Here is a 23,411-nt window from a genome sequence, read left to right on the forward strand (position 1 = left end):
ACAGACAGAGACAGAGAGAGACCCACAGACAAAGAAGGGCATAGGATAGAGGATTGTAATACAATCACAGTAAAGGTATGTGATCTATATAATGAGCAGAAGGAATGAGGGAGTCAGAGTACAAAGGAATTGCTGATGCACAGCCAGTTGCTTAAATATGGAGCCATATAAGATGTATTCTCTGGGACATGTTCCACCTCCAACATGGAAAATTGTATTCCTTTGTTAAGAATGAGCCTACTACATAATTTATCTTATTCACTTTGCTATTTTCTCCCAATTGAACATTTTGCTATTGGATTTATTATTCCCTCTTTGTTTATAGAAAATATATTGGACAGGAGTTTGAACTACATTTGCATAGCTATGCATGGCATATTTAGAGGGTCTTGTGGGACCCCAGCTCGATTTTGTATAGAGTGATTTGTCTATATTTGAAAGCAGAGAGCAAAGAATTAGTGAAGAGGAAGAGGGAGAGAATGAAGGTGTCAGAGAGTAGGGGAACACTGAGGGAATTAGCTTCTAGAAGAGGTTAAGGTTTGGGTGCACAAGTAGATGGTGTAGCTTTGGAAAGAAAGAGAAGTTCTCTGGGAAAAGAAATGAAGATGAAAAGGTAACTATTGCAATGTACATAGGTGGAAAGAGTCCTGGATCATTTCTCTGATGGAATGGTCTTCTTCAGCAAGGAAGGACAAAAAGTCAAAAGCCTTGGGCAAGGGGGGGAGGAGCCAAGATGGCGGAGTAGAAAGATACACATACGCTTAGCTCTTGCTCCACAGCCCATAAAATACTTGTAAAGAAGAACTCTCAACAAATTCTAGAGCAGCAGAAGCCACAGAACAACAGAGTGGAGATTTCTGTTCCAGAGAGACTTGAAAAACCAACAGGAAAGGTTTGTCACGCACTGGCCCCAGAGCAGAGCCCAGCCCTGCCTTGACCATGCTGGCACCCAGGAGAGCAGATCTGAGCAGGCTTCAGGGACTGAATCTACAGCAGCAACAGAAATCCTTCAACCCAGAGGCGCCAAAGGCCAGTGAGATGGTCTTTTTGGCTGGCCGAGAGGGGAGCAGGGTGTCCCCATAACTCAGATCTCCTCAGGAGGCAGCAGTAGAGGCAGCAGGAGATAGGGCTCCCAAAGCAGGCAGTAGCCCACATCCATTGTTGAAAGTCTCATCAGAAAGCCCCTGAGGGAACTGAGCCCCGTGTGTCGGCCCTGCCCCCACCTGAGCAGCTGATCTTAATCTCACACTGAATAGCAGCCCTGCCCCCATCTAAAGCCCTGACGCTTGGGAGTAGCTCATTTGAATCTCAGCCCCCAGTGCTGGAGGCTAGGAGGTTGTGGAGAGGAAACTCAGAAGTCAAGTAACTGGCTGGGAAAATGCCCAAAAAAGGAAAAAAAATAAGACCATAGAAGATTACTTTCATGGAGAACAGGTGCCTTCCCCCATCCTTTCAGATGAGGAAGAACAAGGCATACTGTCAGAGGAAGTCAAGACCTCTGCCCCCAAAGGAAACTTAAAATGGGCTCAGGCAATAGCAGACCTTAAAAAACAAGTTAGCAGCTTACTAAAGGATAACCAAAAGAATGCTGAGGAAAATAACAGCTTTAAAAAGAGGCTAACTCAATTGGAAAAAGAGGTCCAAAAGGCAAAAATCCTTTCTTTTTGCTATCTGCTAGACCCAGACAAGTCATTTAACTTAATTCACTCTCATTTTTCCCCTTTGTAAAAATGGGGACTTTGTGCTGTATGAACTCTGAAGTCCCTTCCAACTCGAGCTTTGCTTGATCTTTGATCTATGGTCTTTAGTCCACTCATTTGACCTAAAACAATATGGCCGTTAAATGGAGGAGCAAGGATAGCTTTATTTTAGGGTACTGCTATAATCTGATTTTAACTATGTGAATGAATATAAAAAATCTCAGTTGCTTACTTTTTCTCCTTCCTCTTCCATCTTTTTCCCTCTGTCCTCACTTTTTTTTTTACCTTCTTTCTCTCTTCCCTATACTTATTTTTCATTTCTTCAGCCTTTTATATCTCTAAAATCTAAGATCTTATGAACTTGTTCAATCATGTCCAACTCTTTATGACTCCATGGACCAACTCTCCCTGATGAATATCTGGTCACTGGATCCAGATGGTTCAGTAGGAGAAAGTGAGGCTGGTGACCTGCACAGCCCTTCCTCACTCAAAACAAAGTTAAGTGCATGTCCTGTCACCATTTCTCTGATGGCATGGTCTTCTTCGCCTAGGAAGGGCAAACACAACCCTATAGTGTATTCTTCTGTCAGGTAATCAGAGATTAAGTGACTTGCCTAAGGTCACATAGTTAGTGCCTGAGGCTAGATTTAAACTCAGGTCTTCCTGACTCCAGGTTCAGTGTTCTATCCACTGAGCCACCAGTTGTCTCTCTTAGGAGCTTTTTGTTCTCCTACATCTCTACCCTTTTCTGCTTTCCTCTAGTCTTGCCTCATATCTTCTTTTCCTTTTTCTTCCCCATTCCACCACCCTTCCTTTCTTTCTTTGTTGTTTCTCTCATCATTTTCTGCCAAGTTAATCCAGCTGAGGTAAGAAATCAGACTTTTGAGGGAGTTGAAAGATCTGGCAAGTGTTCACTGTGGCATGGCACCAAGTTATTTAGCACAGGTGTTTCTATAACTGTAGTACACTGAGGAGTGCTGGACAACCTGGATTTTACCCCAGATTTTAACTCTTGATCTGGTTTCAATTTTTGTGCTTCAATTTAAAAACTTGCAAAGAAAGTTCTACAGTTACCGATTGGAATAATTTGTGCTTGATGTTGAGGTATAAAAATATGGAAAGGTTCCTTCTTCCCTTTTGTAGAGACATGGCAAGCTGTCTGATCTTAGGTAAGGTTAACGAGTATTTCCTCCTTCCATTCCCCAGTTCAAGGGAGGAAACAGATATATTTCTGGAATTCTTCGTTTGAACTCTGATTGCCCCCATAGAAGGAATGGAATAAATGTTCATTCTATGTAAAACAGTAATAAATAATCCTATATGTGCTTCAGGTATAATATATCTTAAATAGGCTTTTAAGTGCTGGAATAGGGATTGTAATCATTAGCTACAACATGTTATTTCTGTGGGAAAATGCAGTGAAGTTCCAAACAACTGATCTATAAACAAACCTTTGGATCACAATTTATTCATAAATCAGGCACTGAGTGTTTATATAGTTTGTAGTCTTATAAATATCTGTTGTTATGTAGCTCCTTTTTGCCTCCAGGATGACTGGCCCTAGTTGGTGACTGACAATAATGATGAAAATGGTAATAGAGATTGAAGGCAGAGTCACAGCTAGGGAAGAGTGTTTGGAGCTTTACCCTAGACCACCAAAAGTTAGAGCTTATGATTAAAAAAAATTCTCCTTAGAACATTGCACGATTCAAAAATTTGTTACCTTCTCATTTTTACAAAACTGCTACTCCTTTAGCAACTTAAAAACTATGGCTATCTCTGCCATATCATGGGGGTTTAGGAGCACTTGCCCTCATGATCTGAAAAATCCACCTAAAAATGTTTGCTCTCCCTTCATACTAGAAAACAACTTTGAATTATTATGATATTAAAAGATAAAATATGTTGGTAGTATATGACATTTTACATATATTTTATGCATTTCTGAGTTTGTGAACTTTTCTGTGTCATCTGTTTTGTATGCTTTCTGCAATTTCTACAAAACTCCCCTAAATTCCCATTTAATTTCTTATGCTGACCTCTGATATATCAAAATCATGATGGGGAAAGTTGTGATGTGGAAGGGATAACTGTAGTTAGAAGAAATAATGAAATAAAATAGAAAGCTATCAGATTCCTTCCTAAGACAGGTGAGCTCCTCTCCAGCTTGGCTGTACTCTGATGTTTCCTGAGAAGTAGTCTCCTCATCAAAGATGTATTGTTCCATGGTCTCACCTACCCCAGTGGAGCTGGTGTCTCAGAGTCTTAGCCTCCCCTCATAGGGTTAATGTAGGAGGGTTTTTCTTCTGCAACACAGTTGATCTAAGGGTTTGTCTTTGTTGCTTTGTCTTGGTACAAAAAATGTCTACTTATGACTCTGAGTAAAGATGAGTCCCCAACCCCTTTAATGTTGATAAAAAATAAAATCAGAGAGTCTGACAGCTCACCATATAGTTATAAAATATGCTTTATTTGGTACACTGAAAATAGAGGACTATGAAGCTCACTGGAAACTGGGTGAAGGTGAGGCTGTGAAAAGTTACTCCATTCAGTGAAAACAGTATGGAGATGGAGAGTTCAGATGAGTGGTAAGGAAAGTCACTGGGGTAGGGACCAGAGTATATTGAAGAAGAGGACACATTTCCTTCCACTTTCCCTATCCTTTTTTCTTTCTCTTCCCCCATCTTTTCACTGAGTCCTTCTGCTTCCTTTCTCTTCCCTCACTCTCTTTCCCCAGCCACTTTCCTATATTAAACCAGAAGAAAAGTAATCCTTCAGATTAAAAAAAAAGTACTCTTTCCCATATGGTAGAGAAATATAAGGAGATTGTATCTTTAGTTAACTGTATAAGATGACATACATAAGTGATGATGCAGCGCTTGATGAGCCTTGAGGGACATGCTGTATTGTAATTCGATTGGCACCCTTCACAGACTTGCTTTCTCGCTTGCTCACACTGTGAATCTCTTAATTTGGTTAGTTTATAAGTGTGTCTAGAAAAGAAAAAGGCATTAAAAGCTTTCTAGTCCCCTGAGCCCTGCAATTTAATATGCATGAAAATTGCCACTATCTTTTGCGTGTTTTGTTTTTTTCAAAGATGCTGACTTTCTTTTGTCTAAACTACTTGCTTCTACAAACTGAGCACTCACCCACCCACTCTGCCCTGTATATTAATAACATTAATGTGTTTTTGGAGTGCTGTGCACCTTGATCATGTAGAGGGTAGTGCTTAGGAGCATACTTCATTTACTATGATACATTTCAAGCATTATTAGTGTCTAAAACCGATAAAGAGGACCTCTAATATACTAGGTGGTTTAGGGGAAAAAAAAAACCCAACTAAACTAAACTAAATACCATCAACAAAAGACAGCTATTGGAGATGATGAAAATAAAGAGATATTGGTTGAAGCACACAAGGTCACTGAGTAGACCAAGACACTTAGGAAAGCAAAATTCTGGAATGAAGGGGAAAAAAGGAACAAAATTAATGACCTTTTATTTCTCCTTATACTATAGGTATATAAAAAGAGAGGATAATAGAAAGAGCCATATGATCTTAAAAGGTAATAGGAAAAAAATCAAATACTAAAACTGTTTTCCACCTAAACGTTGCTTAATACCATTAGAAATTTTACTGGTTAATTGGAGTATTTAGGGTTAGAATAAGATCCTAAATGTCTTTGGCTTCATCAAATTAAAGGTTATCATACAAACATTCACATAAAGTTAGTCTTAATTTTTAAGCTTTGGCTCATCTTCCCACAGTCCATCACTGTTGGTTACCATTCATGGTTATTGTGTGTATCATAAGTGGAAAAAATGGAAGATATTAGGGAGAGACAAAGACAGAGATAAGAAACACTAACCCTACACAATTCCAAAATGTGTGCCCAATTCTGATCTTACTCAGAGGACACTCCATAGCACACATCTCAGTTTGCACCAAAGCTGAGAACCTGATCTTACTCAGTAACAAGGAGGATGTGTTTGGAGGATAGCAAAGTATTCTGAGTCAGTTGATTTGTGTCAAGATTCCAGATTTTTGGAGGGTGCTTAATAAATGCTTATTAACTGATGGACTGACTGACATGCTCTTTTAAAATTTATAAGATGCTCCCTAAAGAGCTTTGTGAGCATTTGTAAACTTTGTGGAAACAAACCTTAAGATAGGGATTATCAGTCATTTTCAGATGGTGAGTTATTGTTGATTTTTCTGAAATCTTGATTGTAGGGGTTGGGAAGGAAAAGAGTAAAGGCTAAGATTTACATAGCATTTTCAAGTTTGCAAAACATTTTAGATCTTTTGTTTCTTTTGATCCTCCCAATTCCTGGAAGTGAGGTAAGTTCTGTTATCCCCAATTTACAGATCAGGAAATTGACTCAGCGTCATGCTGCTAATAAGTGTCTAATTTGGGTTTTGATGTCAGGTCTTCATGAGTCCAAGGTCAGTACTCTATTTACTCTATCACAATGTCTCAGCAAGCAAGTTGCTGAAAAGGGCTGGGGACAATAGGAACCCTTGGGACCCTGCAAGGAGGGAATGACAGGAGTTTGGAGATGAAGCAAGTAAGGCTGAGCAATTTCATATATCATGATCTATAAGTTGGAGTTCTCTATCTTAAAACAAGACAGAGCATTGTAAAGGAACACATTGTGTGTGTGTGTGTGTGTGTGTGTGTGTGTGTGTGTGTGTGTGTGTGTGTTTAGGGGAGAAGTTATGGTAATCCTGAGATAATTTCTTCTTATTTCTATCTCCTGGCAACATTTTTTTTTTTAATTATGGCCAAGGCCTCATGCAAGTCTACCTTCTTGTACAAAGTAACTTAAATGTAGGAGGTAAGGATTTATAAAGGTCCAAATTCCATATAGTTTGGCAAGTCAAAAGATGTAGAGAAGAAAACGTAGCAATACATAAAAGAGATATTGTGCAGACCACAATCCAGTTTAGGAAACAAGTCTAACTGAGGTTTTCCATCTACTAGTAGAGGGTGTTTTTCTACAGAAGTTGAAGAGACATGTCTTGTTCATCCAGTGACAATCATTTGCATGTATATATTGAAGCACTTTTTTTTTTTTAGGGTCAAATATTAAGGCTTTCCCCCGATGCTATAAATGTTGGGACTTGTCCAAAGGCTACAAAAGAATGTCAAGAGGAGAGGCTGGGCAAAGAGATAATTAGGAAAAGGGGAGAGTACACATAGAATAGTGGGGAAAGCTCTTAAATTCTAGTCATAGTTCAACTGTTAGGAATTATGTGACGTTTGGCAGATTTTGTCACCTCTGTGGACCTTCATTTACTCTTGTATAAAAGGAGGGAACTCAAGGAAGTTGGGTTAATGCTATTTGATGTCCTTCAAGTTCTAACATTCTGAGATTCCATAGGGACCTGAGGATAATAATAGGGAGGTCTGAGGAAGCATTTACTCCTTTATGAGACTGTCTTGATCTGCTAGAAGATCCACAGTTAGGGATCCCAAACTGGAAGACCCTTAATTAAATATCTCCAACTAGAAGATCATGATCTCTGAAATTATTCAAATTTACTTGGTTGATTTCCAAACTAGTCCCACTGCACATCCCCTGTTTACTGTATAAAATATTTCTAGTTCCCCTAGTTATGGGCAACAGTTTGTATGCTGTGGCATTGTGAGAGGCAATGATTTTTTTGTATCCATAATTGGCTGGGTACACCACAGAATATACTACTACCCTTGCCCTTATAACATTATTTATTTTGAATTATTCTTTTTGAGTGTGTGTGTATATGTGTGTATCCATGTGGACATGTATGCACATATATAAGTCACACACATATACACACATGTGTGTGCATACAATACATACACACATGTGTATATACACACACACATACATAAATACATATGTGTGTATGTAATATGTATTTTTCCCAGAGGATCATTTTTTTCCCTTATTTATTTATTTATTTAACATTTAACATTCATTTTCACAAAATTTTGGGTTCCAAATTTTCTCCCCTTATGTCCCCTCCCCCCACCCCAAAACACTGAGCGTTCTAATTGCCCCTGTCTGCCAATCTGCCCTCTCTTCTATCATCCCTCTCTGCCCTTGTCTCCATCCTATACCCCTTTACCTGTATTTCTTATTTCCTAGTGGCAAGAACAGTACTTGACAGTTGTTCCTAAAACTTTGAGTTCCAACTTCTCTTCATCCCTCCCTCCCCACCCCTTCCCTTTGGAAGGCAAGCAATACAATATAGGCCAAATCTGTGTAGTTTTGCAAATGACTTCCATAATAGTTGTGTTGTGTAAGAACTCATTATATTTCCCTCCATCCTATCCTGTCCCCCACTACTTCTATTCTCTCTTTTGATCCTGTCTCTCCCCATGAGTGTTGACCTCAAATTGCTCCCTCCTCCCCATGCCCCCCCTTCCATCATCCTCCCCACCCTGCTTATCCCCTTATCCCCCACTTTCCTGTATTGTAAGATAGGTTTTCATACCAAAATGAGTGTGCATTTTATTCCTTCCTTTAGTGGAATGTGATGAGAGTAAACTTCATGTTTTTCTCTCACCTCCCCTCTTTATCACTCCACTAATAAGTCTTTTGCTTGCCTCTTTTATGAGAGATAATTTGGCCCATTCCATTTCTCCCTTTCTCCTCCCAATATATTTCTCTCTCACTGCTTGATTTCATTTTTTTAAGATATGATCCCATCCTCTTCAATGCACTCTGTGCACTCTGTCTCTATGTGTGTGTGCGTGTGTGCATGTGTGTGTGTGTAATCCAACCCAGTACCCAGATACTGAATAGTTTCAAGAGTTACAAATATTGTCTTTCCATGTAGGAATGTAAACAGTTCAACTTTAGTAAAGTCCCTTATGACTTCTCTTTGCTTTTTACTTTTTCATGCTTCTCTTCATTCTTGTGTTTGAAAGTCAAATTTTCTTTTCAGCTCTGGTCTTTTCATCAAGAACGCTTGAAAGTCCTCTATTTCATTGAAAGACTAATTTTTCCCTTGAAGTATTATACTCAGTTTTGCTGGGTAGGTGATTCTTGGTTTTAGTCCTAGTTCCTTTGACTTCTGGAATATCGTATTCCACGCCCTTCGATCCCTTAATGTAGAAGCTGCTAGATCTTGTGTTATCCTGATTGTATTTCCACAATACTTGAATTGTTTCTCTCTAGCTGCTTGCAATATTTTCTCCTTCACCTGGGAACTCTGGAATTTGGCCACAATGTTCCTAGGAGTTTCTCCTTTTGGATTTCTTTCAGGAGGTGATCTGTGGATTCCTTGAATACTTATTTTGCCCTCTGGTTCTAGAATCTCAGGGCAGTTTTCCTTGATAATTTCATGAAAGATGATGTCTAGGCTCTTTTTTTGATCATGGCTTTCAGGTAGGCCCATAATTTTTAAATTGTCTCTCCTGTATCTATTTTCCAGGTCAGTTGTTTTTCCAATGAGATATTTCACATTATCTTCCATTTTTTCATTCTTTTGGTTTTTTTTGTGATTTCTTGGTTTCTCATAAAGTCATTAGCCTCCATCTGTTCCATTCTAATTTTGAAAGAACTATTTTCTTCAGTGAGCTTTTGAATCTCCTTTTCTATTTGGCTAATTCTGCTTTTGAAAGCATTCTTCTCCTCATTGGCTTTTTGACCCTCTTTTGCCAATTGAGTTAGCCTATTTTTCAAGGTGTTATTTTCTTTCTTTTTTTTAATTTAATTTAATTTAATTTTTTTATTAATTTTTAACATTTATTTTCACACAATTTTGGGTTACAAATTTTCTCCCCTTTTATCCCCTCCCCCCCCAAACCCGAGCTGTCTAATTGTCCCTGTGACCTATCTGCTCTCTCCTCTATCCTCCCTCCCTGCCCTTGTCTCCATCTTCTCTTTTGTCCTGTAGGACCAGATAGCTTTCTTGACCCCTTAACCTGTATTTCTTGTTACCCAGTGGTAAGAACATTACATTTGGTCCTAACACTTTGAGTTCTAACCTCCTTAGCTCCCTCCCTCTCTACCCCTTCCCCTTGAAAGACAGGCAAATCAATATAGGCCATATCTGTTTAGTTTTGCAAATGATTTCCATACTAGCTGTGTTGTATAGGACTAATTATATTTCCCTCCATCCTATCCTGTCCCCCTTTACTTCTATTTTCTTATGGTCCTTTCCCTCCCCATGAGTGTCGACCTCGTATTGCATTCTCCTCCCCATCCCCTCCCCTCCATCCTCCCCCCCACCCTGCTTATGTCCCTGTCCCCCACTCTCCTGTATTATGAGATAGGTTTTCCTACCAAAATGAGTGTGCATTTTATTCATTCCTTTAGTGGAATGTGATGAGAGTAGACTTCATGTTTTTCCTCTCACCTCCCCTCTTTATCCCTCCACTAATGAGTCTTTTGCTTGCCTCTTTTATGAGACATAATTTGCCCCATTCAATTTCTCCCTTTCTCCTCCCAATATTTCTCTCTCACTGCTTGATTTCATTTTTTTTTTAATATATGATCCCATCCTCTTCAATTCACTCTGTGCACTCTGTCTCTATGTATGTGTGCGTGTGTGCATATGTGTGTGTGTGTACTCCCACCCAGTGCCCAGATACTGAAATGTTTGAAGAGTTATAAATATTGTCTTTCCATGTAGAAATGTAAACAGTTCAACTTTAGTAAGTCCCTTATGATTTCTCTTTGCTGTTCGCCTTTTCATGGTTCTCTTCATTCTTGCGTTAGAAAGTCAAATTTTCTTTCCAGCTCTGGTCTTTTCATCAGGAAAATTTGAAAGTCTTCTATTTCATTAAAAGACCATTTTTTCTTCTGAAGTATTATACTCAGTTTTGCTGGGTAGGTGATTCTTGGCTTCAGTCCTAGTTCCTTTGACTTCTGGAATATCCTATTCCATTCCCTTCTATCCCTCAATGTAGAGGGTGCCAGATCTTGTGCTATCCTGATTGTATTTCCACAATACTTGAATTGTTTCTTTCTAGCTGCTTGCAATATTTTCTCTTTCACCTGGGAATTCTGGAATTTGGCCACAATGCTCCTAGGAGTTTCTCTTTTTGGATCTCTTTCATGCGGTGTTCTGCGGATTCCTTGAATATTTATTTTGCCTTCTGGTTCTAGAATCTCAGGGCAGTTTTCCTTGATAATTTCATGGAAGATGATGTCTAGGCTCTTCTTTTGATCATGGTTTTCAGGTAGTCCCAGAATTTTTACATTGTCTCTACTGATTCTGTTTTCCAGGTCAGTTGTTTTTCCAATAAGATATTTCACATTATCTTCCATTTTTCGAATCTGCGCGGTATGTTCTGAGATATCTGTCTTTCTCAAAAAGTCCTTTGCATCCATCCGTACCATTCCAGTTTTGAAAGATCTATTTTCTTCAGTGAGCTTTTGAATCTCCTTTTCCATTTGGTTAATTCTGCTTTTGAAAGCATTCTTCTCCTCATTGGCCCCTTGCACCTCCCTTGCTAGCTGAGTTAGGCTAGTTCTCAAGGTGCCAATTTCTTCAAGATTTTTTTGGTTCTCCTTTAGCAGGGAGCTGATCTGCTTTTCATGCTTCTCCCTCATCCCTCTCATTTCCCTTCCCAGTCTTTCCTCCACCTCTCTAACTTGATTTTCAAAATTCCTCTTGATCTCTTCCATGGCCCGAGCCCATTGGGTGGGCTGGGAAACAGAATCCTCGATTTCTGTGTCTTTGCCTGATGGCAAGCATTGTTCCTCCCCATCAGAAAGGAAGGGAGGAAATGCCTGTTCACCAAGAAAGTAACCTTCTATAGTCTTATTTTTTTTCCCTTTTCTAGTCATTTTCTCATCCAGTGACTTGACTTCTGAGTGTCCTCTCCACCCCCACCTCTCCTCCAGATCTACCCAGCCAGCACTTGGGGTCTGAGATTCAAATGCTGCTTCCCAGCCTCAGGGCTTTGGGCGTGGGCAGGGCTGCTGTTCAGTGTGAGATTAAGTTCAGGTGCTCAGGTTGGGGCAAGGCTGCCTCAAGGGCTCAGTTCCCTCAGGGGGTTTATGCAGAGACCTTCAACAATGGATCAGGGCTTCTGCCTGCTTGGGGAGCCCCTGTCTGCTCCCGCCTCTGCTGCTGCCTCCTGAGGGGGCCTGAGGTATGGGGGCACCCCACTCCCCTCTCGACCCGCCGAGGAGACCCTCTCACCGACCCTTTTCACCTGTGGGTGGGTGACCCGCGCGGCCGCTGGAGATTCTTTCCCTGAAGCCTGCTCGGATCCGCTCCTTTCCATGCCGTGCCACTGAGGCAGGGTTGGGCTCTGCTCCGGGTCCGGGGCGCGAGGGACCTTTTGCGAGAGGTTTTCAGGCTCTCTGGAGCCGAAATCTCCTCCGCTCCATTGTTCTGTGGCTTCTGCTGCTCCAGAATTTGCCGGTGGTTCTTTTTTTACAGATATTTTATGGGCAGTGGGTTCAGAGGTAGCGTATGTGCGTCTTTCTACTCCACCATCTTGACTCCGCCCCCGAGGATCATTATTTAAAAGATGACTATTAGGTCAGCTAGACAACTTCATCATTTTAGAGATGAGGAAACTAGCATCTAGAAAATTTAGATGACTTGCCCAGGGTTTTATAGGTAATAAGAAACAGAGCCAATATTTGAATCCTGGTCTTCTAAATCTGAATCCAGCAGCCTTTTCACTGTACCGCCTCCTCCTTTTTTTTTTTTTGTTGGTTCTTTAAAATGATTCCAAATGGTGATAATGTCCACTGTAACACAACAAAAAGGAAAGTTGACAGTGTTCTTCTAGCTCATTTCAGTTGGAAAGGGTAAAAGTGCATTTCTGCAAAGGTTTGCTTTGGGAGAAGGCTAACCTTCCTACACATTTTCATTCTTGCCGGGCACATCCTTGGCATTTAGGTCTTGTTTCATTCTGCCACTGAAGAATGTACAGGGCTAGAGCCAAAAATGAGATATTATTTGACTAGTCAGCAAGCTCCGATCTGCTCAGTTTGTCAGATTCGTGAAATGAAGCCACTTCCTGCATTCCAGCTGCACTGATCTCATATAATAAATTTGGATTGTGTGTCAATTATCCAAATTTATTACTATGTGCTTTAAGTTTTGAATATGTATGTGATTCTTAATTTAAAGGCTCTCTTATTGTACAACACTCACCATCAGAACTAGATTTTAACCACCATTCAGATAATGGCTATTTTATACTCATCAAACATCTTCGCTTTCCAAGGTCATCAGTTTCACAACATCACTGGAAATGAAGTGGGACGTATGGTTCGGTTTAATCAAATTTCATGCTCCACTGCCTCCTTCTTATGGCCTCTCTGCTAATTGATCAAGTTTTCAATTAAAGTCTTCCATCTTTGTTTTAATTCTTTGTTAGGGTTTTTATTCCATTAGATGATTTCATGAGATCAGTGCCTGTCTGTTCCACCTACCACACAGTTGTTTAAGATTGGTCAGCTAGCACTCATCATTTTCTTCTTTACTAACCTCATTCTAATTCTTTTTGTTAAACATTTTCCTTGGACTACCTTCATTTAGACTTGATTGTTAAAATGTTGATTTATCTATCCAAGCAGGAGACTAGTTTACCTCATGAGTTATCAGGGATAACAATCCTTCTTTGTTTTTTGTATTTTTCAGCTGTCTTGTTCAGCAGCGAATAAGCAAATAGAGAGAATAGCCCCTTAAATAGATACTAAAAGAATGACAAGAGTTAAGAAATGGAAGGCATGTGACATTTCCTTTTATGTGGGACTGCTTCTCAGAGAGAGCTCCCTAATGAGCTGCAACTCTCCTTGATTATCAAACCTTGCTTTATTGTGTTTCTATAGATCACTTAAATGCTAACACGACCAATATATGTAGCTCTATGCCTCTTATTGGTTTCATTGATTATATACTTTCCTACTTGGTAAGGAAAGCTTCATCCCCAAAATGACCCTATATCTGAAATCTGCTAACTGGGGTAGTTTAATAAAATCAATAGTTATTAAAATCAATACATTTTAAAGAACCAAAGAAAATATGCTGACAAGATCAATGTAAATAAACTTTATCTAGGAGGGCTATGTCCATTTCAAAGTAATTCTTTAATTTCAGGAGGCAGATTTTTAACTTTGCCCCTGATAATTTTATTCACTGGGAAATTATAGGGTGCATCACTTCATGAAACCCTTTGCAATGCATGACAGTACGTATTAAAGGTTTTCTGTTCAGGGGTTTTGCAATATGAAATTCTTACTTTATGATAATCTTCAAATAAAGAATAAAAGGCCATAAAACACATTTCCTTTCCTCTTTAAAATATAAAAATCAGACTTACTTTCTCACCTTGGTGACCTGAATGCTGAAACAGAATGGGTAGGCTCATTGATCAGGGTGGTGGCTCTTAGCACTATCTGTTGGTATGCTGTTTAGCCAGCAGGTTGGCTTTTGTAGCGTGTAATATTTCTTTTCCAAGAGCATACTTTAAAGCTTCAGATCACAGTGCTGATTTTAATGGCTGTGTTTATGTTTTTGCAACTTATTCACTAGAGTCAGAACATTCATTTCTAAACCTTGTCCTTGCTCAGAAAAATAACAATATTGTCTGATGTTTATATAGGTCTTTGAGGTTTGCAAAGCAGTTTTCATTTTTTTTGTTTTTCATGTATACATGCTCATTTGACCTTCATAACAATCTGGTTAGGTAAATTCTACCATATCATTTTGCAGATGAGAAAACTATGCCCCAGAGAAGTAAAAAACTTGCCTAGGATAATTTATGGCTAATAAATATTGGGATTGTGACTTTAATCCAGGTTATAGATGATAAGGTCATAATTTTACATATGTAAGGGACACCAGAGGTTATCACATCTAACCTCCTTCTTTTAAAGACGAGGAAACTGAGGCTGAAGTAGACACAAGTCATAGGTAGCAGAGTCAGGTATTGAGCCCTGTACTCTGAATTTAAACTCAAATCAGTGTCATTGACATTGTATTCTTTAACTTCCCCTCTCACTGCACCAACCTGTTGTCAAATGGAGGTGGATTTACCCAGTTGTAAATTAGCACCGAGCCTTAGCCTACTGGCCAAACCTAGCTTCCATCTTAAAATTGTGATGATCTACACGGTCCCAGTTAAATGACCTTGGCATAATAGAAAGAATTCTCAACAGAAGCAGACAAGCATTCTTATATCCTGCATACAATTATTTTTTTCCTCTTCAGCCCTGATAAACAATTAAATAGAACAAAATGATAGGAAAATGATTCATACTAATAAATAATGCACCCAGCAGTTTTGAGCCTACAGCAGCTTTTAATCTCCAGAAAGTCCATAGATTGAATTTTGAGCCTGTTTTCCAATAGAACTATTAAATCCACAGTTTGGATCTGCTTAACACTCCCAGTGACATTGTCAAAGGAATATCCACCAGATGCTCAATGAATCCTTCCAGCTAGATTGGTCATCAGAGGAAGAGTCAGAAACTCTGGGGAAGCTCTAGAACCAAGATTCAGGCCACAGGGAATGGACTTGGTGACCGAGCAGGGCTAACTCCAGAGCAGATAGGCCCTTGCACTGTCAGTGACAATCTTAGTCTTGACTTACTCTGTAACAGGCAACTCCAATGTCTTCTAGCTGTGACTAAGCCATCATAGAAGAGAGTTGAGTGAACTCAGCAGCTGACCCTGGCAAGGAGAAATTTGTGATTGCTGCTTTGGTGTCTTGTTTTACAGCTCAATGGGCCCCACATGCAATAGGAGCTGGAGTGGGGGCGAAAAAGAAGCTACAAAATAGGGAGGTATTGCACATGGATTTACGATGTCAGAAGTTTTGTTGTGAGCAAATATTTTAAAGTGTGTATAAAGAATCCATGAGATGTATTATGAAAGCCCTTACACTATGCTGGAATACAGAACTTGGAAACTGTCAGTCAATGAAACATTTACCTGGTGAACAAAAAGTAATAACACCACCAAAACTTGAGGCCAGAGATGATGGCAATTTGCAAATATTTGAATTGTTATAAGACAGAGGGGGCATTCTGAAAGCATGACTAAGAATAGTGTGTCAGAGTTAAAAGAAGGCATTTTTTTTCTATAGAAATAAGAACTTTTTATAATTTATTTTTTAAACACAAGTCTACTTAATTTCTCTCTTCCCTCTCCATTTTGTTGAAATGAAAAAATAAATAAAAATATTTTAACAAATATGCAAAAAATTTCCCATATTTAACACATGTATTGTTATATTATAAACACATGTGTATATAAATGTATATGTAAACATATGCACAAGGAATGGGCATATGCATATACATGTTGCTGTGTACACACATACATGCTTATATACTTATGTATACATGCACATATTGCTTTGATTTGTTTTTTTTATGAGGATCTTTCTAGTGATTAATGTTCTGCCAACAGGAAAGGGATTTTTTTTACATGTAATGAGTTACTCCTCAGAAGAAGTGTTAGAGTAGAGGTTGTATGAGTACTTGATGGGATATTATATAGGAGATTACTTTTGCCTTAGGTGTAGGGGCTGGACTACATGATCCTTGAAATACCTAACAACTCAGAGATTCTATAAAACTTTGAAACTTTTTAGCTTATGAAAAAATAGCTACAACCAAAAAAGAAAAAGAAAATAAAAGCATAGTCCACAATTTCCTATATTCATTAATGGATATTAGAAGCAGGAATGTGGCTTAATGAATAAAGTGCTAGGCTTGGAATTAGGAAGATCTAAATTAAAATCCAGCCTCAGATACTTACTAGGTATGTGACCCTGAGCAAGTCATTTTACCTCTTTCTGCCTCAATTTCCTGAATTCTGAAATTCAGATAATAATAATACCTACCTCCCAGGGTTTCTGGGGTAGTTAGGTGGTACAGTGGATAGATTGCTGAGCCTGGAGTCAGGAAGACTACTCTCCCTGAGTTTAGCACTGGCCTCAGACACTTACTAGTTGTGTGACCCTATGTAGGTCACTTAAGCCTGCTTGCCTCAGTTTCCTCATCCTCATTCCTCAGTTCATGTAAAATGAACTGGAGAAGAAAATGACAAACCACTCTGGTATCTCTGCCAAGAAAACCCCAAGCAGGATTCAGAGACAACACCACCCAGAGTTATTGTGAGGATGAAATGAGATACTTTTAAAGTGTCTGTGGTTGGCACATAATAGGTTTTTAATAAGTGCTTATTCCCTTGTCCCTTCCCTGTTTGCTTTTTGTGGAGGGGTGGGTGGGTGGGGAGACGAGTAGAGGGAAGGAGGATTCTGGACCAGTGTTCTTGAGATTATATATATATATATATATATAAAGTGCATAGTATAATGCCTGGCACATAGTAGGTGCTTAAAAATATTTGTTCCCTTCTCTTTCCCTTGTTAAATAGGCACTTAATAAATGCTTCCTTACTTCAATGCTTTTCCCTACTTTGGGGGGTGGGGGAGGGCTAAGGATGAGTGAGTTTTTAAAGGGAGGTAGTTTGTTTGAGATGAAGTAGCTAACTTTCTCCTTTCCTTCTCCTACCAAGAAAGTCCATTCATTAGAGTTCTATAATGATCTAACAAAACACCTTCACCTTCTAAGGTAAGTACTTCCCCAGAATTAGAACTATTTCTCCTGGGTATTCTTAGACTTCTACTTTAGCCTCAGCTCTCCAACCACTGCCAGATAAAAATCTCAGTTGCTTTGACTTAACAAAAAATCCTATTGTTTAAAAAAATTTATGATGTGTACTAGCTTGTCAGATTGAACCATAACACATCATAAATTTAAAACCAATTTTGCCCAGGAAGGTATGCTATTGATTTAAATAGCTTTTCTTCACATTCAGGTATTTTAAAGGGATGACTGTAAAACCTGTGGCCAGCACATGAACTTTCCTAGTTCATTGGAAGATACCAAACACCTCAAGTTATGCAGATGTTTGTATGTGTTCCAGTTCCTAGCCTGGCTACTGTTATCATCTTTATCCCCATTCCTAAACTCAGCATCTGTAAGACTCTCTTTAGAATGCTAGCCTAATCTCAGTTCCTATTTTTAAAAAAAATTCTTTTTGGAAGGAGATTGCCTTGCATTTTTTGCCCTCTTGAGGCCCCATACTATGTTGAAATGATTGTTTCAGTGATTCCCATTGAGTCTATAATTTATTCTTGAGATGAATGCATTGGTTTTCTCACTACTCACTCCAGTTAAAAGGAAGATTGCTCTACTCAAACTCATATTAGATACCCAGTTAGTGAAATAGAAATTGGACTTGGATTGAGATGAACTAGAGTCTTGACTTAGTCACTCACTGGGTGTCCACTTTTTGGAAAGTCATAATTAAACCTGAGTCTGTATCAGTTCCTCCATGTTCTTAAGTCTGAGGAGAATAATTTTTGCCTTGTTCCCTTCACAAACTTTTTAGGAAGTTTAAATGAGATAACAGATATGACAGAGGGACCTTACAAATATAAGGTATTATTTAGCAAGAGATTCATAGGATATGGAGTTGGAAGGAACTATAGAGACAATTTAATCCACAATCCTTTTTTTTTTATAGAGGCCTAGGTAAGTTGATATAGGTAATAGAGGCTAGGAGGCACAGCATGCTATAACAGATAGACTATTGGGCCTAGATTGTGGAAGACCGAGGTTCAAATCCCTCCTGTGACACTTCACAGTCATGTGACTGGGCAATTTCCTCTGAGAGCTCCCTAAGCCTGTTTCCTCATCTGCAAAACATGAGTGATAATTCTCTTTGAAGTAAGCACTTCTCAAAGTTATTTTTAGGTTCAAGTGATATAATACTTTTCAAATTTTAAGAAATGATAAAAATGTTACTTGTTATCCCATAACAAAGCCCACATATTCTCCTTTTCTTCCTTGGTCCCATTGGGCAAACATGGCAAAGTAATCCATCTGTTTTCCCAAACCTGCATGGTATTCTTTGCTGTCTCTAACTTTTATTTATTCCTCTCACTTCACTTAGACCTTTTGTCCCTTGTTTGCTCCATGGGCAACCTGATTCTAGATACTTTGAAGCTCAGGTCAATGTAGCCATGAGGAAGGTTTTGAAAGAGCATTGTCACCAGTGTTGAACTTTATGGCTGGTGCTGAGCTCAAAGCATTTCCAAGATTCATTTTCTGATGTAGCTCCTAGCTGTGACTAGGTAACTGGTAGCATGTAATTACTCTACATTTCCCTAATGCCTTGTATAGGCCAAGCTCATTTAGAGTATGTTTAGATTTTACAGTACTTTTTAAAGTACTTAAGTACACAGAGATTCAGGATACTTATCTGATAACTGGATTATGAATAGAAGCTCCCCTCCAGGCTATTGGGAGTAAAACTTCACTTTGAAAAAGTTTTCATTCCAAATAGAACCCTGCTGGCTAAAGATATTTTTCAAATGTCCATATAATTAGGTTTTAGACCAGGGATAGCAAGGCACTGTAGGAGAGGGGTTGCAAGAGAGAAAATCCGTTGAGTGTTAAGTTTCTCTGATTTCCTCAGGACAGAAAGGCCCTGCTGCAGCGGTTCACACCCTGAATCAAGTATCTGGAAAGCCTGACTAGGTGTTTACTTCCACAGAGGGACTCTAGGTGGGGCTTAAATATTTTAAAACAGAAGTGTTTGTTATCTTACTTCATCCTAGGGCTAGAGGTGAAAGGAGGTAGAGTTCATACCCATGTTTTCATGGACAACACTCATTACCTTTGCAATAGGCACAGATAGACACTTGGAATGTATGAAGTCATGTAGGGACTGTGTGGTAGAGAAAGAGACCTATTCTCTTTTCTCCCACTCTGAGATTCAGACTCAGACTCTACTTCTGAGAAGTGTCCCTTGGGACAAAGGTACCTTTTCCATCTCTCCTCTCCATTGGAGTTTTTATAAGAAAGAAACTTATCACAGCTTTGTTATCAGTTTTCAGGTCAATAAACAGACGTTTTAGAATAACACCTTGAGATCCAGAAGGATTGTTTGTTTCTCTTGGACAATTGAAATGGAACCTAAAATTACGCTTCTAAATTTCTGAAATAAAAGATTGAGTCATATAGCTGTTTTAACATTCAAATGTTCTGGAGTCAGTGAAAAAATAAAACAAAATATAAAAATGGGAATGAACTCTGTGTTGTATTTTAGTAAGTGATTGTGCAAAGATCATGTGAACTGATTATTCTTTTAAATAACTCTCTGAGTTTGCATGGGAACAATATATGCAATAGTCTGCAAAGGTAGATACTTCTTTAATATGCAAATTAGGATTCTTAAATGTGATTATGATATATTCAGACTAAATTTTTCTGGGGAATATGCCTCTGTAATTATAATGGAAATTGGTGAGAAACATAGTTTGATATACAAATATCAGCTTTACACACAGCTATGCAAGGACATATTTACTTATTTTTTAAGTTTTTATCTTTGTTCAGAATTTGACAAATACTAGCATATAACAAATATACATATTATATATTATTAACAAATATATATTACAAAGAAGAAAAGAAACAAAGGATTGTAGATGAAACTAAATTTCTGTTATATATAGTTTTCTTTTTTACAGCATGTAATATATTCAAGCCATTAATTCTAAAACTGTTTTGCTTATCTATTTCCTTTTGACTTTCTTTCTCTTCTTTTCAGTGCATTAAAAATTTCAACTGATACTCTTTGTTTCTTTCTTCCTATCTTTTTTCTATATGCAGAAATATCTTTCTCCCTTTCTTCTCACTGTTTACCTTCTTCTACTTCCTCTGTTTCTCATCATTAAGACTAGTTATGAAAGTGTTTAGAGATTTAAATTTTACCATAAGAACTCCCAAAAGATTTTTTAATGTTGTCCCATTGTCATTTTCTTTGATGATATTGTCTGTTGTTTTTATGATTTGTTTTTTTCAACTTGTAAGTTCTTTATCATTAAATTCTCTAATTGCCATTTAATTTTGAATCCTTTCTTCAAATATCCGTTATTGATTATAAATTTATTCCATCAGGACCAGTAAAGGATGTAGTCTGCTTTTCTTCTTGTTAATGAGGTTTTTATGACCTAGCACATGGTCAATTTTTATTGAAGTGCCATATATAGCAGAAAAATATGTATATTCCTTTTCATTCTAAAGAAGTAAGTCAAAAAGCATTCACTAAGAATTTACTATGTACCAAGGACTGTATTAAATTCAGACAGGTATTTATTTGGTAAAATCTCTCACAGTGTTCTTGTCAACAAGACAGAAATATATGGACAAAATAATTAGGTGGTTTCACATACTAGTTATATGACCCAACTTAAAGAATAAAGATTAATGGATCACAACCACATGGAGGAAGGACTCCAGCGCTCCTTCCCAGATCTTGTTCTGCTTGCACTTTTGGATGAAGGCCTAGATGATGCACTTACTAAATGTTCAAATCATAAGGAGTTAGGAAGGAAAAAGTTAATGTAGTTTATGACAGAAGCAAGAGTCCAAAAAGATATAGGTCACAGCCATATGCTGAAACTAAAGAGATGAAATATAGTTAAAAATATGGAGATAAATAGCCCTGGGTTGCAGAAACCAAAAATAACAGATTTGATGGAGTCTCTCAGGATTTAGAGACTTCAAAGGACTTTCCCATACAAATATTAGCAAATGGATAGTTTTTGCCTCCAAAGAGCTTACATTTAAATGGGGGAAAGACAAACACACTAAAAGGAGCTGAAAAAAGGAGTGCAGGATGGAGACAGGAGAAGTGTAAAAGTTAGGAGTGGAGCTGGGGGAGGAGGGGAGGAATGGGCACACATGGCCTAGGTCAGGGGTGGGGAACTTCAATTAGATATACTTAAAAACATACACTATTTTGTAAAAATCTAACTAGTATGTACTTAATAATTTCAAAAAATGAAAACTATTTGCTAATTTTAAAGTTAACTAAATGACTTTGTTGTGTTTGTTTTTTGTTGGAAAACATGAATATTTGGTTGCAGTATGGAGGCCTTCAGTTTCAGCCATTTGTGACTTTAAGGGCATCTTGATTTGGGTAAGATAAGAGAATGTATATTCGCAGCAGTAAGTGGTTGAAAAGCAAGAAAGCATTTTTCTGGCATGCTGCAGAAGGCATGGATATTCTACTATATTTTTCTGTATTTCAGTTGGATCTTTCTTAGCATCAGACAATGACTTTAAACTATCATCTACTGAGAGCTCAATCAATTCCATCTGTAGTTCTTTAGGTGCCTTGGTGATAACAACTAGATGAGACTGAAATGCTAATTTGAGTATGATGTCATGATTCTCAAAGCCAGTAAACTTTTCGTTGTATTCTCCAATTAATAGTTTTATAATAGCTGTGTATTCTTCAAATGATTCATATATATCATCCTGCTCATCCATGACCTCTGCTAACTGGGAAACATGTTCATCCAAAATTTCCTTCTGAAGAAGTGTTTTGAAAAAAGACAGCTTTTTTTTTTTTTAAATGCTTGGTTTTTTGGGCCACGTATCATATATAGACTTAGTTTTACCTTGCAAAGTCATTTTGATTTGACATGATATCGCATGGAAATGCAGCATTCTTATAGAAATCTTTCAATAATTTGCATTGCTGATTCTACTCTTCAGAATATTAGACTATCTCTTCTCACAGAGACAAAATTTTGGCTAAAATCTGTCCCTGTGATAGCCAATGCTCTTTAGAATGATATGGCAAATGCAGACTGAATACCTCATCATTCAGCTTTATCATGTTACAAAACTGATGATGCCATTTTTCATTTGCATGAATATAGTTAACAGTACTCATAATTTGCTGTGAAATGTCACTTAAAATATTAGCTTTAGGGTAGAGACTTGGCTGATGCAAGATAACAACGAAAAGAAATGAGAACATCTGGAACTGGTAATACTTTTTTACTCTGTGCAATAAACCCTTGATATTTTCCTGTCGTGGAAGGTGCAACATCTTTACATACACTCACTAGGTTTACCAAATTCAGTCCAGCTTCATGACATTTATCCTGAAAGTTGGTGAAGATAGCTGTTCCCCATGTTCTGTTTGCAAGAATGCCCAAAGGAAGTAATTCTTTGTGGCAAAGAAAATCTTCTGTTATGACTCGAATGAAGTATAAAACCTGTGTTGAGTCAATATCGATTTATCCAAAATGATTGAATTATATATATTCTCCTTTTGAAGTATTGCGTGAAGTTCTGTTAAGTTGAAAGCTAATTCATGCAGCCAGTGAGTTATGGTTCTCTTTGAAAGAGATAGTCGTTTGTACTTTGAAACATAATCAGGGTCTAAGCTTCCTACAACTTTGACAATGCATTCTTTCACAATTTTTACATCACTGAATGGCTTCCCCTTTTCCCAAGTATATAAGCTACTTTATGAGCTGCTTCAGTGGCATTATTTCTTATTGCTGCATCAAAGAATTGTTTTTGCTTTTTCTTTTCATCTTTTAATTTCCGCAATACAATCTTTTGTGCCTCTCCCTCTAATTTAAAATATTTGTAGTCCTTATGAGTGTTATAATGCTGATGAGCATTGATTTACTTTAATGTTGATATTGCAGTATCTCAAAGTATCTTATCTTTAGCAGAAACAAGATAAAAATCCTCATTTTAAAAATCTGTTTTATTCCTTCGGCATTCTCCTGGTCTTCTTTGACATGATGGGCTGTTAAGGAGATAATTAAAAAATACTATTGAGCTATACAACTATTCACAAATTCCACTTCAGACAGAAACATAGAGCACTGTTGTCAAAAGCTGATAACAGAT

The sequence above is a fragment of the Notamacropus eugenii genome, chromosome 5 (assembly GCF_028372415.1).
Source record: "Notamacropus eugenii isolate mMacEug1 chromosome 5, mMacEug1.pri_v2, whole genome shotgun sequence".
Taxonomy (NCBI): Eukaryota; Metazoa; Chordata; class Mammalia; order Diprotodontia; family Macropodidae; genus Notamacropus; species Notamacropus eugenii.